The 14777-nt window shown below is 35.8% G+C and overlaps 1 protein-coding gene across 1 annotated transcript in view; it reads right to left on the bottom strand.

Annotated features, from left to right (window-relative positions):
* The window catches only part of LOC101891483 (dual specificity tyrosine-phosphorylation-regulated kinase 2), a 172527-nt gene that overhangs the window by 100151 nt on the left and 57599 nt on the right, over nucleotides 1–14777 (bottom strand). Inside the window, exon 2 of the mRNA XM_005188269.4 lies at nucleotides 10718–10788. The gene's annotated coding sequence lies outside the window, so the exon portion shown is untranslated. The remainder of the gene's footprint in view (nucleotides 1–10717; nucleotides 10789–14777) is intronic.

Here is a 14777-nt window from a genome sequence, read left to right as displayed (position 1 = left end):
ACTGAGGTCATCTACTCTGCTATAAAACGACCTCGTAATTCATTTTCTGCTCGTAAAAACATAAGTCGTTCTGTTATCTTTCTTTCAATACTCCACCCGTTTTTGTACTATGAAGAAGTTCCTTTGAATTTATAAAAATCGTCGATTTTTTACAGACAGCTGCAATGTGAAGACTTATCACATAAATGAGGCAGACATCATACCAGTAACTTCTTGTGGACTTTATTTGCAGTATCGACATATGTTAAATGACGCAATACAGCAAGTATTTTAAAGCTGATAAGAAACCCAAAACAAAGGGGTTGCATAGTCAGACAAGACTCCATGGAGGAGCTTCGATATTTACAAAACTTTGCTGTAATAATTTAAATTTTCCAGTAAAAATTTAAGGGATGGACCAGAAGGACGGGCAACAATGATTTCCGTCTTTTGCGGTTGCAAATAGAACTTGCAACAAAACGAAGCTATTTACCAAGTTTCATAACGCTTTGTGCTCCAAGTTTTTCTGTTTTTTGGCTTCAACGCCAAACTGCCTGCAGCAGCAACAACAACAATGCAAATGACACACAAAGCAAAGCAGAGCGGAACAACAAAAAATATCACACCTAAATTTAAATATTTGCAAAACGCTGCAAATGATATCGCGATTAAAAGACAACAGCCAAGCAGCAGCAATAGCAACAGCAAAAACATCTAAAGAACCAGATAAAGTTAAAGCCAGCCAAAATGTAAACGATGGTGTGACGATGGTTCTGTTCCTAAGACTTGCCTCTTTCTTGTCGCTGCCCAACATTTTAGATTTGTATTTTTTTGCTGCCATCAACGTTGGTTGGCGGGCTTGCTGATTGTTTTTTGTGTGTCACTCTAAAAATATATATCTTGCCCAAAAGGCTAAGTGCCCACGATGTGCTGCGCGACGGAAGAGAAGAAAATCTTGGTTTAGATTCGTTTTGCATATAAATTGTAAAAATAGACAACAATAACAACTACAACAAAAAATCAGCTAAAGAATTACATATAAATCAACATCTACACCCGGTGAAGCTAACAGGGTGGGACAAAGAAAAAATACTTTTTTATATATAAAGAAGGAGGGGGGAGGAGGGAGAGGGCTTCTTTGGAAGAAGTCATTCCCACTGAAGTCTTCTACTCTACAGTGGATGACCAAAAATGTCATATGTTATACAGTCCATGAACACAGAGCTCATCTACCCTACAGTAGATATTCACAGAAGACCTTTCCAAAGGTCTTATACAGAAGCAAACTTCTATTAAGGTCTTCTATAGAAAATGCCTTCCTAAAGGCCTTCTAAATGGTCTTCGATAGACTAAGAGTAAAAGAAATACTTTCTGCAGGATAAGACCTTTCAAACAAAGGCATTTTATAGAAGAAGACCCTCTCAAACGTCTTCTAAAGAAACCATCTCTTCTATTAAAGAAGACCTTCCGAAAGGTTTTCTATAGAAAGAAACCTTCCTGAAGGACCTTTATAGAAGAATATCTTCCAATGGGCTTTTATAGAAAGATCTTCCTTAAGATATTCTATAGAAGAATAGCATCCTAAGTATTTTCTATTTTAGAAGACTTTCCTAAAGGTCTTCTATACGAGAAGTCTTTCCCAAAGTAATTCTATAGGAGAAGATTTTTCCAAAGGTATTCTAAAGGGGTATATTTTCCCGAAGGTCGCCTATAGGAGAAGACATTCCTAAAGGACGACTATAGTAGTGGACATTCCAAGGACATTTTATAGAAGAAGTTCTTCCCAAAGGTCTTCTGTGGAAGAAGACATTCCTAAAGGCCATCTATAGGGTCTTCTATTTGGTCTTCTTCTATAAAAGAAGACCTTCCTATGGGTCTTATATGGAAGAAGGCCTTCCCAAAGGCTTTCTATAGAAGAAAATCTTCCCAAAGGTCTCTATAGGAGAAGACCTTCCCAAAGGTCTTCTATAGGGGAAGTCCTTCCCAAAGATCTTCTATAATAGAAGACCTTCCCAAAAAATCATCTATATTATAAGACCTTCCCAAAGATCTTCTATAGTAGAAGATCTTCCCATAGGTCTCTATAGGAGAAGACCTTCCCAAAGGTCTTCTATAGGAGAAGTCCTTCTCAAAGATCTGCTATAATAGAAGACCTTCCCGCAGGTCTTCTATGGAAGAAGACCTTCCTTAATGTCTTCTATGCAAGAAGACTTTCTAAAGATTTTCCATAGAAGAAGGTCTTCTGTAGAATAAGGTCTTCCTGAGGGTCTTCTATAGATGAAGACGTTTCTAAAGGCCTTCTATGGAATAGGGCCTTGCTAAAGGTCTTCTTTGGAAAAATGTTTCTAAAGTTCTTCTATGGAAAAGCACCTTTTTGAAGGTCTTCTATGGAAAAAGAACTTTTTTAAAGCTCTTCTATGAAGAAATACCTTTCTAAAGGTCTTCTATAGGAGAACATTTTCCCTAAGATATTTGATACGAGAATACCTTCTAAAAGGTCATACATTTTAGAAGACCTTTCCAAAAGGTCTTCTATAGAAGAAGACCTTACCAAAGGACTTCAATATTAGAATACCTTCATTAAAATCTTCTGTAGAAAAAGACATTCCTAAAGGCCTTCTATAGAAGAAGGCCTTACTAAAGGTCTTCTATGGAAGAAGACCGTTCTAAAGGTCTTCTATAAAAGAAGACGTTTTGAGAGGTTGTCTATAGAAGAAGACCTTTTGAAAGATTTTTATAGGTGAGACATTTCTAAATGCCTTCTATGGAAGAGGACCTTTCTAAGGATCTTCTTTTGAGGAAGACCTTCCTAAAGGTCTTCTTTGGAAGAAAACCTTCCCAAAGGTCTTCTCTGGAAGAAGACCTTCTTTGGAAGAAGGTCTTCGCAAAGATATTCTATTGAAGAGGACCTTCCCAAAGGTATTCTTTTGAAGAGGACCTTCCCAAAGTTTTCTATCGAAGAAGACCTTCCCAATGGTCTTCTACAGAAGAATTCCTCCCCAAAGATCTTCTACAGAAGAAGTCCTTCCCAAAGGTCTTCTATACCGGAAGACCTCCCCAAAGGTCTTCTCCTCTGTTGAAGAAGACCTTCCCAAAGGTCTTCTATAGAACAAGACCTTCCCAAAGGTCTTCAAAAAAAAAGAAGACCTTTTCAAGGGTCTGCTAAAGAAGAATGCCTTCTTGAAGGTCTTCTATATAAGAACTTCTTCCCAAAAATCTTTTGTAAGTCTGTTTTTTTATTTTTAATCTGGTATCTTCCATGTTAGGGCACCCTATATCCCCCCACAATCTAAATTACCATTACAAAACAACAAAAGAATAACAATTAAATCTGATGCCAAATAGACGACGTCAAGATTTTTATTTCTTTAATGGGGTTGTTGCTGTTGCTGCTGCTGCTATTACCGCATCTTGTCTCTCTGGCTCGGCATAGTTGCTAATGCCAATGTTGTTGCTCGTTATGTTGCTGATAGTGTCGTTACGATCACCACCATCGAAGGAGGCACTCACTCAGCAGCCGACCGACCGACCAACCAACCAACTCTTGGCAAAATTGCATAAAAATGTGACATACAATTGTTACCTCATAATAAAATAGTGTTTATTTTTTCACTTTGTTTTTATCTATTTTTGTTGACTTTTGAACAAAAAAAAAAAACGAAGAGAGACAAAGTGACATAATAATACACAAATGTAAATAAATAATTTGTAAAAATGACATACATATGAAATGAGATACAGCCATGTGCAACATTTGAAATTTGTTGTTTCGAGGGTTGGGGTGGGGGTAGATATGAAAATATTTTCTCTAAAATTTGATGATGAAAATTAGGTTTGTGGGGTAAGTGAAAAAAGTTTTGATGAGCTCCGCCGGATGTAGAAATGAGGAAAAATCAATAGAGAAAATATTTATATTTTAAAACATTAAAAAAAATCAGTTTTACTTTGTAAGAGGCTCAATTTTTCAGGGGCCTTGGGCTAGATCTGAAAGGAATCTGAGGGGTTCTGATACCATATACAATCATAAATGTATCTATCAACCAGTGTTTGTTAAACTTAATTTAAATAATTTTTTATTTTTAAGACATGAGACGTTGCTTCCCTTATTTACCCCCCACCCCAGATGAAAGAGCTTCGTGACTATATCACTTTCAATTATTGCACAATTTGCTCCTAATTCCAAATATGTCTTCCTCGTCGTTTTAATTTGCAAAAGTTTAATGACCACAAAATTAATGAATGACCACAATTTCTTCTTCTTTCCTCACACGGAGATATTAAATTATACCCCCCCCCTCTAACAGCCATTTTGACGTCAAATTTAATGCCAACCAAAAAAAAAAAAAAAAATATTTATAGCTGCTGAATTTGCACACACTCACACGTATCAAATATCATAGCAAAGTGTTTGAAATGTATATATGAATTATTGTTTTGAATTTGAAACAGACAAAAATAAAACGTATTTTTTGGAACGTTCATTGAACCATCACAAAAAAAAGTCAAACGAACCCGAAATAAAAATATTAACAACCAAAAAAAAAAAAAAATTAAAGGCAATGACTTGGAAGAAGTTCTGGCCATTGTTTACAATTCAAAATATTTTTTTTATTTTTTTTTTTATATTTTAAATTAAATATGTTAAATGAACAGCAAGTTGTTTTGCCTTTTTCCAATCTTTTATTGTTTTTATTATTTACTGCAAGCGATTCCTTACATTACGGTTCATTGCTATTTGCCAGAGAATATTACATATAAAAATGTATAAAATTAATTTTTTTATTAAATAATATTAATTCATCCACCCACCCCCTCTTAGGAAATGAAAAAATACTCGCTGCCGCTTGGTTTGCTTGATATCCACATTTTATTGTCCATTTGTTTCTCCTCTTCTGTCATCTCTGTTCTGTTTTTTCTTTGGCTAGCGTAAGCTGTTATCATTCTAGACAACCGTCATCATCATCACCATCGTCATCCTTTTAACAATAGACCCGGAAAACTTTAATATTTTTAAAAGCTTGCCTTCCCCCTTTCTTTTCTATTTTGTTATTATTTTTTTTGCCACTTATGTTTATTGGGGATCAGGGATGGAAATGTTGAATTGTGGAATGTTAATATTTTTCGGAGTGAAAATTTTTATTTTTAAGGGAAATATTTTTAATAAATTATGTTTTTGATATTCCCAAAATATAACACTGTGCAGTAAAACAAAAAAAAATAGAGCTAAGTTCAGGCCGAACTTTTAATACCCTCCACCATTTGGAAAGAACTTCAAAAATTCAAAAAATTACGAAAAATAAATCGAAATCTCGATACATTTCACCACTTTACACAAGGGCAAATTTCCAAAGCTTTAGCTCCTGTCGCCGAATAACAGTGTCGAACCAATATTTGTACCCTTTAACTTAGAATTTACAAAACTACTGCCTCATCTTTTCCCTTCATATCATTATGTGACTCTTGTGTGCAATTTTATCCTTAGTCAATCACATTACTATTTTATACCTAAATAGCAGAACCCGGAGCGCCTCGCTACCCCTTTTGAATTCATATGCATTCAAAATTTGTAATATACATATATACCATATATACAGAGCCTATACGAAGACGAAGACCTGCATAAGTAATTTTTTGCCATACATTGTAATACCTATTAAGATCTTCAAATACGAAACTTGAAACAATTCCGGCGAAATATGTCGCTAAAATCACCAAAATACTGAATAAAGAGGGATACCATTATAGGGGGGCTATACGAAGACGTGGATACGAAAGCGTGCATACGAAATTTTTTAGGCATAGGCTGTAGTAACTATTACAAACTTCATATACGAAATTTGAAACCGTTCGGGTGAACGATGTCGCAAAAATCATCAAATCATCGAATATCTTGAGGCGCCGTTATAAGGGGGCTATACGAAGACGTGGAGCTGCAGACGAAGTTGTTAGGCTAAATCGTCTTAAAATTTTACGATGATTCAGAATATACAGGGTGAGATAAAAAACTGCAACAAAGTCAAACAATGTAATTTTTCAATTCTTTTTTAAATTTTATTGAATGAAAGCAAAATATGTCGGCAATAGCACCAAATTTTAGAATAAGTTTAGATTTGTTCGAATTGGTCACCTTTGGCACAAATTATGGCCTTCAAACGGCCAATAAAACTGTCACACGCTGCCGTCACATGTTGCTCTGCGGTATTTTGGCCCATTCCTGGCTAAGCGCTTGCTTGAGGTGATCAACACTTTGGTATTTTTTTCCAGACATAATGTTCCAACGGATTGGTATCCTGAGATTTTGGTGGCTATTGTGGGCTGGAAATTAAGCAAGGAACCTTATTTTGTGACTATTCTTGGGTGGGGCATGCTGAGTGCGATAGTGCTGAGTCGTGTTGGAATGTCCGAGGTCTGCGGCCAAAATATTTGCGTGCCCAAGGCTTTAATTCACCCTCCAGAATATTTTCGCGATAATATTCGGCAATTATTCTGATTTCACGGTCGATTAATACGAGCGGAGAGCGATCATTGGCAGTTATGGCGGCCCACATTATCACCATAGCCAGGGCTTGAGATCTGGTGGCCACCGAAGGTACACATTTTCAGCTGACCTCTTTGGCAATTAAACATGATAATTTTTTTGGACAACGAATGTTTTCTCATCGGAGAAAACCAAATTCGGCAGTTCACCACTTTCGGCCAAGCTAAGCAACTCTTTACCTCTTTTAAACCTATTTTCTTTCTGTTGCTGTTGCTGTTGCTCTTTTTGGTATTTTAATGGCTTTACCCCGAGCTCATTTCTCAATAATTGACGAATGGAATATTGCGATATGTTCAGCTCGTGAGCCATTTTTCGGCCACTGCGACTCGGGTTTCGATCAAGTCGCTTCTTTACTTTTCGAACCGTTTCTCCTAATGTTGCTATTTTCTTCTGTCCACTTGCAGTCTGAAGGGGGTTGCAGTTTTTTCATCTCATCCTGTATGGTCTGCAATCGCACGGACATCCGCTTGAAGGATCGTAATATGATCGGGCAAGCGGAATGAAATTACGGTCCGAGGTCCCACTCTCCCCCTAACACTGAGCCGTCTGTATAGCAACAGTTTCCAGTGGACATTTGTAATAAGAATTCATCGATCCATGAGTCTCTGGTGGGAATTAATGTTTCACAGGAGGCAGCTACAGTTGTTTCAGGCATCCTGTCCCATACAAGGTTTCCCATACATTCTCCCGTTGTTATCTGTAAAAATTTTTGATGGAATGTCTCGTGGCCTTTATTTATCTGAAAAATGAATCTATTGGGTGAACATATAAAATTGTCTCCACACTCCTAGTTTGTGTTGCCCTCATTGCACCGCAGATACTTAAGCAGCACCTGTGTTGAACATTCTGTAATATTTTCGTATTGCATTTTTTATCCATAGCTGTCCACCACACCACTGATGCGTATGTTACGAAAGGTCTACTTACGCTTTTGAATAGCCAAATGTGTCATCCTTGGATTGAGACCCTATTGAAAAGACATATCTCAGTTTTTCATTAAGACCTATTGGTCTGGCCCAGTTGTATGCGAGTTTCAGAGTCAATAGCCCTTTTACACCTTGCCCAGCATCTATGAGCTTTATTTTATCTTATTTGGATGTGGTCTCTCCAATTAAGTTTCCTATCTAGAGTCACGCCCAAGTATTTAACCTTATTGGAAATGTTGATGATTTTATTGAGGAAGACTGGTTCAGACTGGAAGTAACCCATTTTTGTTTTCCTGTTAAGAAGACATATCTCAGTTTTTTTTCGGGTATACATTAAGACCTCTTGATCTGGCCTAGTTGTATGCGAGTTTCAGAGCCGACTCTGGTCTTCTGCACATAAAGTTAGGTTTCTTCTCCCTCAGTAGTATCATAACGCCGTCTGCTCATTTTAGAGTGGCGGCAATATTCCATATTTTGTGCTTGACCTGTAATCACAGTAATTTTAAAACCGGTTTGTTGTTATACACACACAAAAGCCCTCAGGCGATATAAATTTTCCATTCTATTCCATTCTTAGAGTAAACTCTCACCCTATTTCGAGCGATTCGGCTCTCACTTTAATTTCTCAAACAGGAGTCACTCGAGAACGCTCCCACACAGAACAAAAGAGCGAAGAGTAAACTCCGTATAAAATTCCACTCTAAGAAATCCCGCTCGGGAGCAGGTTCTGCAAAATTCTAAGTATATTGAAAATACCAAGGACTTCGAAGTGCTATCCCTACTCTGTTGCAATAGTAATATCATCCTCTTTCCCCAATTCCATTTGACTTCATTCTGTGTCAGCACTCCATAATTGAAAAGAGTTACCCGACTATTCGTTCTTCCACTTTTCCAGATAAACCAAAGCTGCTAGAAAGAGAGCATGAAGTTCCAAAGCTTGACATATATATGCATATGTTGTCATATTCATACCCAACAAAAAAAATGTGTGGAAAAATTACACACAATTACGAAAAATTCTGAAAAAAAGTGGAATATTTCAAGTATTTTACTTGACACACAAGTGGCACAGATGTGTTGCAGTTGCAACAGCAATCATCATCATCCGCAACAACAACAACAGAATACTTGCAATGAGGGAATTCTTTTGGCGTTACAATGCCATATTATGCAACACGAACAAAGCCTGGGAGTTTCAAAAGCTTTCCCTCCGTTTTGTTTTTTTTTTTTCATTTCATTTTATCTATTTGTTTGCTAAAAGTATTACAAAATAAGAAGGGGAAAGAAAGTCTCTAACTGAACCTAAAGTTTAACGAACTTCAAGGGAGTGATATTGTGGGGTTCCACAAAGGGGAATGCTTGCTGTAGGGGGAGATTTTTATGATATTGTGGTTTGTATATGACTTTAAGATTCCCTTGACAAAAATATAATTAATAATGGAGATTATGTTGGATAAAATTAAAGAGGGGAGATTTTAGGTGTTAATACAAGGTTTAATGTCAGCGGAAAAAATGGTCCTTCGACGTCGTGCAAAATGCCATGGGGATAAATTTCAATCGATTTAAATTATAACAAGTGAAAAAGCTGTAAGTTATCCTCCACCATTTGGTACAAATTTGGCAATTTTCAAAAAAATAAAACCGTTAAAAATTCTGTTAAAATCTTAAAAATAACAAATGTAGGGTCTATACGACGACATGGACCTGCATAGGTAACATTTGTCACAAGCCATTACAACATCCAAATGCGAAACTTAAAAATCGGTGACTAATGTAGCTAAAATCATCAAAATAACGAATATCGGGAGGTGCCGCTATATGGGGGCCATACGAAGACGTGGACCTGCACAGACAATTTTCTGGTATAGGCTGTACTATCCATTACGAACTTCAAATACAAAATTTCAAATAATTCCGGTAAATAATGTCGCTAAAATCATCAAAATACCGAATATCGGTACCGTTATGGGGGGCTATACGAAGGCGTGGATCTACATGGCCCATTTTCTGTTTTATGCTGTAGTGCCTATTACGATTTTTAAATACCAATTTTGAAACAAAGCCGGTAAATAATGTCGCTAAAATCATCAAAATACTGCATATCGGGAGGTACCCTTATATGGTGGCTATACGAAGACGTGGACCTACATGGCTCATTTTCTGTCTTAGGATGTAGTACGCATTACGAACTTTAAATACCAATTTTGAAACAATTCCGGTAAATAATGTCGCTAAAATCTTCAAAATACCAAATATCGGGAGGTACCGTTGTATGGAGGCTATACGAAGACGTGAACCTACATGGCCCATTTTCAATACCAAAAGTCCTGCAGACATAAGCTACATTTGAGTAAAATTTTATCAACCTACTTCATTTCGTTCGGAAGCTAGAGTGATTTCCACAGACGGACGGGCATTGCTAAATCGACATTGAATTTTTGCTGATCAAGAATATATACACTTTGTGAGGTCTAAAATGTATATTTCGAGGTGTTATAAACGCAATGACAAACTTAATATATCTATACTATGGTGGAGGGTATAAAAAGGAAGTACTTATTTTGAGCATTTTTCTTTATCTCTTTTTATTGGAGATTTTTTTGAACTATAGAAGTGCCTTTTTTTACTTAGAAAACTGGAAATGTTGTTAAATAACTACATAAATATAATTCTCATTAGGTTTATTTTTATGAAGCTATGAGTTAAAATTATGCTCTCCCCTTTTATCTTATAGTTTTGAAAAAGTAAACCCAATGAGAATTATTTCCTATAGAACCCTTTTTGTGAAATAAAATGTTATTCTGAATTCTATTACAAAGATTATCATAAGTTTGTTTACAATCTCCCAAAATCTAATTTAATAATGCATTAAATTCTCCCCTCATGACTTTCGTGGCCAGAAGGTCAAATAGATTTTACTACAACAAGCTAAACACAAATTAACCTAATTTCCAAACCTCCAAGGAATTAATACCAACAAATTACACGAAATTTTGTTACTACATACAACGACGACCTTCACTTCTACAAAATGCATTCAGTGACGTTCATAAAATTGTAAATTATTATTCGAATCCGTTTACGGCACACCAAAGTCCAACGACACCAACAAATATTGACTTTTTACGTTAGCTTAGTTATGGAAATTGTAAATTAAACAGAAATTACGCAGGGTGTATGTAATAAGACACCCCTTTCGCCCCTTCCCCCCCTTAACACTTGTTAGCAATTTACATAGCCAATAGACTGACAATGTGATTAAATAGTAACTTACCTTTATTATTTTTATTCAAATTGATTTACAATAATAATTCAATATTGTGAGAACTGCTTTTGCAAGTGAATCTGAAAGTAAAAAAGAGAAAGAGAAAAAAAAACGGAAATAAGTTATAAATCAAATAGAATTGTGCTTGCACGTACGTTCGTACTTTGTAACTATGTATATCTATTATGGGGCATCAGTAAAATGCACTTCATTTAAATTCATTACAACATTCTATTTTTATTTGCAACATAATCAATTAATTCAATGTGATAGGCAATCATTAAATGGCTAATTGTGAAACGTAGGGTGTTGAGAAAAGTATACAAGAAAAAAAAGTAAGAAATTGATTTGGATTTAAGTCGAAGGACCAAATGGAAAGTGTTCATATGAATGATTGCATTGATAAAGAAACATAAATAAATAGATTTTACTTTAGGTCGAAGGACCAAAATTATTTGCAAAAGGCACTGAGCCATCATACAATAGTAAAAGAAATTGATTAGAACCAACCACGAAGGATCAAACATAATAGCTAAGTCCTCAAATGACTGAGATAATTAAAAAAATCAATTTGGCATCATCTCGAAGGACCAAAAGTTTACACAAAATATTCACTGATACTCTACTACTATTTACTCTTTGAAGCTTAAATTGGATACACAATTTCAGTTTCGACTTAAAAAAACGAATAATTATTTACTTCTAAATAATTCCGAAGACTATTACGCTGCTTGACATTTCTTAAAAATAACTTACGATTCACATAATGATAGCTCATTTCTAACTTTGCAGTCAAAAAAGACAAATTATTTTTAACCTGAGATATAAGGCAGAATTTTGTCAGAATGACCAGTGAGTAGTGATTCCAGAACTGTACAACTTTTCACAGATAATTAAGTTATCCAAAAAGTTCGGAAGTTCGGACGTAGTTCAAATTAAAAGTACAGTTTCTTTTTTCGCCCTCGTATAACTCAACAGCTAATAAAACCTAACTCCCCTTCGATTTTAAGTCATGATAAAAACAGAAAACTGCTCCCTAATGCCTAGAAAGATTCAGCTTTACACTTTTTCTGATTTTGATTCACAGCCAACTTCAGCAGTCTGCAACCAAATTCACACAATGGACAGCTGTAACTGTTATCGGCGATAGGTTGTCAATAGACAATTAAGTTTCTCTTCACTTGCGAGACAAGACATTTTTTTGAATAACCCGTGAGTATTAACTCCAGACTTGCGCATCAGCAGCCAACTTCATACAATGAAAAGCGGCAAATAATCGCCCCTAGGTTGTCCCTTCACCAGAGATACCAGATCTGTAATTATTTAAAGTCACTAAATTAAGCTACTCTAATCTGTAGATAATCAGATGCAGTTGAAATAGTAATTCCTACATTTTTCTCGGTTATCAGCAGCCAACTTCACACAATGGGTAGTTGTTACTATAAACCGCCAGGTTTTAACGATTGATTGAATGAAGAAGATAAGTAATCCTTCCTTTACTGCTAATTCAAAGGCCCCTACTTTGCGTTAGAGTTCTTAGCAATGGTATACGATTCAGGTAGTAAAAGTTCTGCTTGTTTTCTCCGTACGCTTTCGCTTTAACTCAACTGACATTAACAAATTCCTCCACTTCGATCAGAAATCATTTTTCTTTAAGTTTTATTCTTAGAAAAGAAAAATGTTCCTTTAAGCTTCTTCATTTACACTTATTCTGATGGTGATTCACAGCCAACTTCATGCAATCAGCTTCATACAATCAGCAGCCAACTTCACACAATGAACTGTTGTAACTATTCGCCGCTAGGCAAACATAAAATAAGTCGAAATGGAAGATGACACAAGTTGCCCATTGTAGCAGATAACTGCCGCCCATCATAGGCATATCATCTGCTTCTGCATCTTTCCAAATGGTGATTCATAGCCAACTCTACACAATGAGCAGTTGTAACTATTCACCGCTAGATTTTGGCTATTGACATTAGATGTTCTGTGAAGATACGTTAATAAATAAATGGGGTTTCCTGTTGTATTACCCTCTTATGTTAAGAACTAATATATAATTATCCCATTTAATAGCTGCAAATTATTTCCTTCAGCATCCGAAGATGAATTCCCAACCAACTTCACAGGATTAGCTAATTTCGTAATTGTAGATGACAAGAGTTGTTACTATGGCCCACTAGAGGGTACCAACCAAAACTTCAGTATATTTCAGTTGCAGCCTTAACCTTTTTTAAGAACTGAATATAATTTAAGCAATTTTATTTCTAAAATTTCACAAGGTCAGACTTGGAAGATCACACTCTCCCTTAACGGAAGAAGAATAAACTTTTAATGTCATAGGGCGACCCATAACATATTATATTTTTTATGTATTTTTTCGAATTTTGTTTCCCAACCAACTTTATTTCATCAGTTGATTTTATACTAGCAGATCTAAATATTTATAGTTATTTACAGCTAAGGGTTCGATTAAAACTTCTATAGGTTTCTTGTAAGTTTCTATACAGTTTCACAAGGTTTCAGCCATAAAATTTAACTCTCATTTATCAAACGGTTCAACTTCAGCATACTGATTCGCAACCAACTTCACTTGGTGCTTTGATTTAATACTGGTAAATAACAGCAATTATAACTATTCGCCGCTAGTTGGTTTCAATCGCATCTGAAATATATTTTAATTTCAGCAATCACCACTAGATTTTCATTTCGAAGAAATATCACTATTTTGGATTTCATTGTTATGCTAAAATACTTTTGAAGTCCATCCTGAAGTCATCGCAGTATTTTTCATGTTTCGACAGTATTTTGACTTCGCCGCAGTTTCAGAAGTTCAGAGTGTCGAGCTTTCACTCAAGAGGCAGTTCTGCTGAAGTTCATAAGATAAACGTCCTATATAACTTGCAAATATTTTTTCCAATTTTCGTATTTTGACTCACAACCAACTTCACTTTAGCAGTTGACATCATATGTACAGAAAACTGTAGTTGAAACTATTCGCCGCAAGGGGCTTTCGATCACATCGAATATTATTAACTCCAGTCATTACCACTCGATTTTTAGTTTAGACAAATGAAGTTGAAGTTATACCCCCACACTATATAATATGCATAACATCTCATGCTGGTTTCGTATTGAGTGATAACTCTAGCTGTAACTATTCACCGCCAGGTGGATACAATTCTAATACTACTATTGATTAATTCCAGCCATCACTACTTGTTAATCTTTTTAATATTCTCACAATTTTTATTTCGAGACAATTGCTGAAATATTTGGATATAACGGAGAAAATCATGCCAAGATGATGAAGTCGAATTATACTTCAGCACTCCAAAAATCTCAATACGTTTCCTTGATTCATAAATGCTTTCCGTTTTACCCTAATAACAATAGACACCAACGCATATTATGCCCACACATTTTTCTCTTTATTTCTACATTTTCTTTCTTTTTTATTTTCCTTTTTACTGTCTGCCTTATTGTCTAATGGAAAACTCACTTACTTCGTAACTCCATAACCAATCCTGTACACATTAATTTCTAAGCCTAGTCAAGCCAACTGCCACGCCAAGTCATGACAGCCGACCAAGGTGGGGCAGGGTGAGGTGGTAGGAAATACATTTTCAAAAAAGCAACAAAATCGTTCAACTCAATCATGTGTAAAAAAAGCTTCACTTCCAATATCTTGTTTGAATTGCTTTTCAAGTTGTTGGGCCTTGTTTCCCTTTGGGCTTTTGTGGAACCCGCAACAGGATTTAAACTATTGACTTAAGTATTTCCTGCGTTTATTATGTGATCTATGGAGGGCGGGAGTGAGACAGGGGAGAGAAATATACACACACACAAAAATACAAACCCATAGCAAACCCACAAACAATTCAACACTCACGCGATTTTCCAGCAGACGAGCAGAGAACCAAGCGTTGCAGTGTCTTGGGTCTTTACCCTTTTACTGGATTTGTTTCCCCTCCTTTTTTGCTTGCTTTTCCATTGAAAATGTGGGGACTTTTTGTGTGGAATATTTATATCCGAGTAACAAAGGGAAATGCTGGCTGGCAATGAGTTA

The sequence above is a fragment of the Musca domestica genome, unplaced genomic scaffold, assembly GCF_030504385.1.
Source record: "Musca domestica strain aabys unplaced genomic scaffold, Musca_domestica.polishedcontigs.V.1.1 32, whole genome shotgun sequence".
Lineage (NCBI taxonomy): Eukaryota > Metazoa > Arthropoda > Insecta > Diptera > Muscidae > Musca > Musca domestica.
The sequence above is the reverse complement of the archived record's forward strand: the minus strand, read 5'-3'. Positions and strand labels throughout refer to the sequence as shown.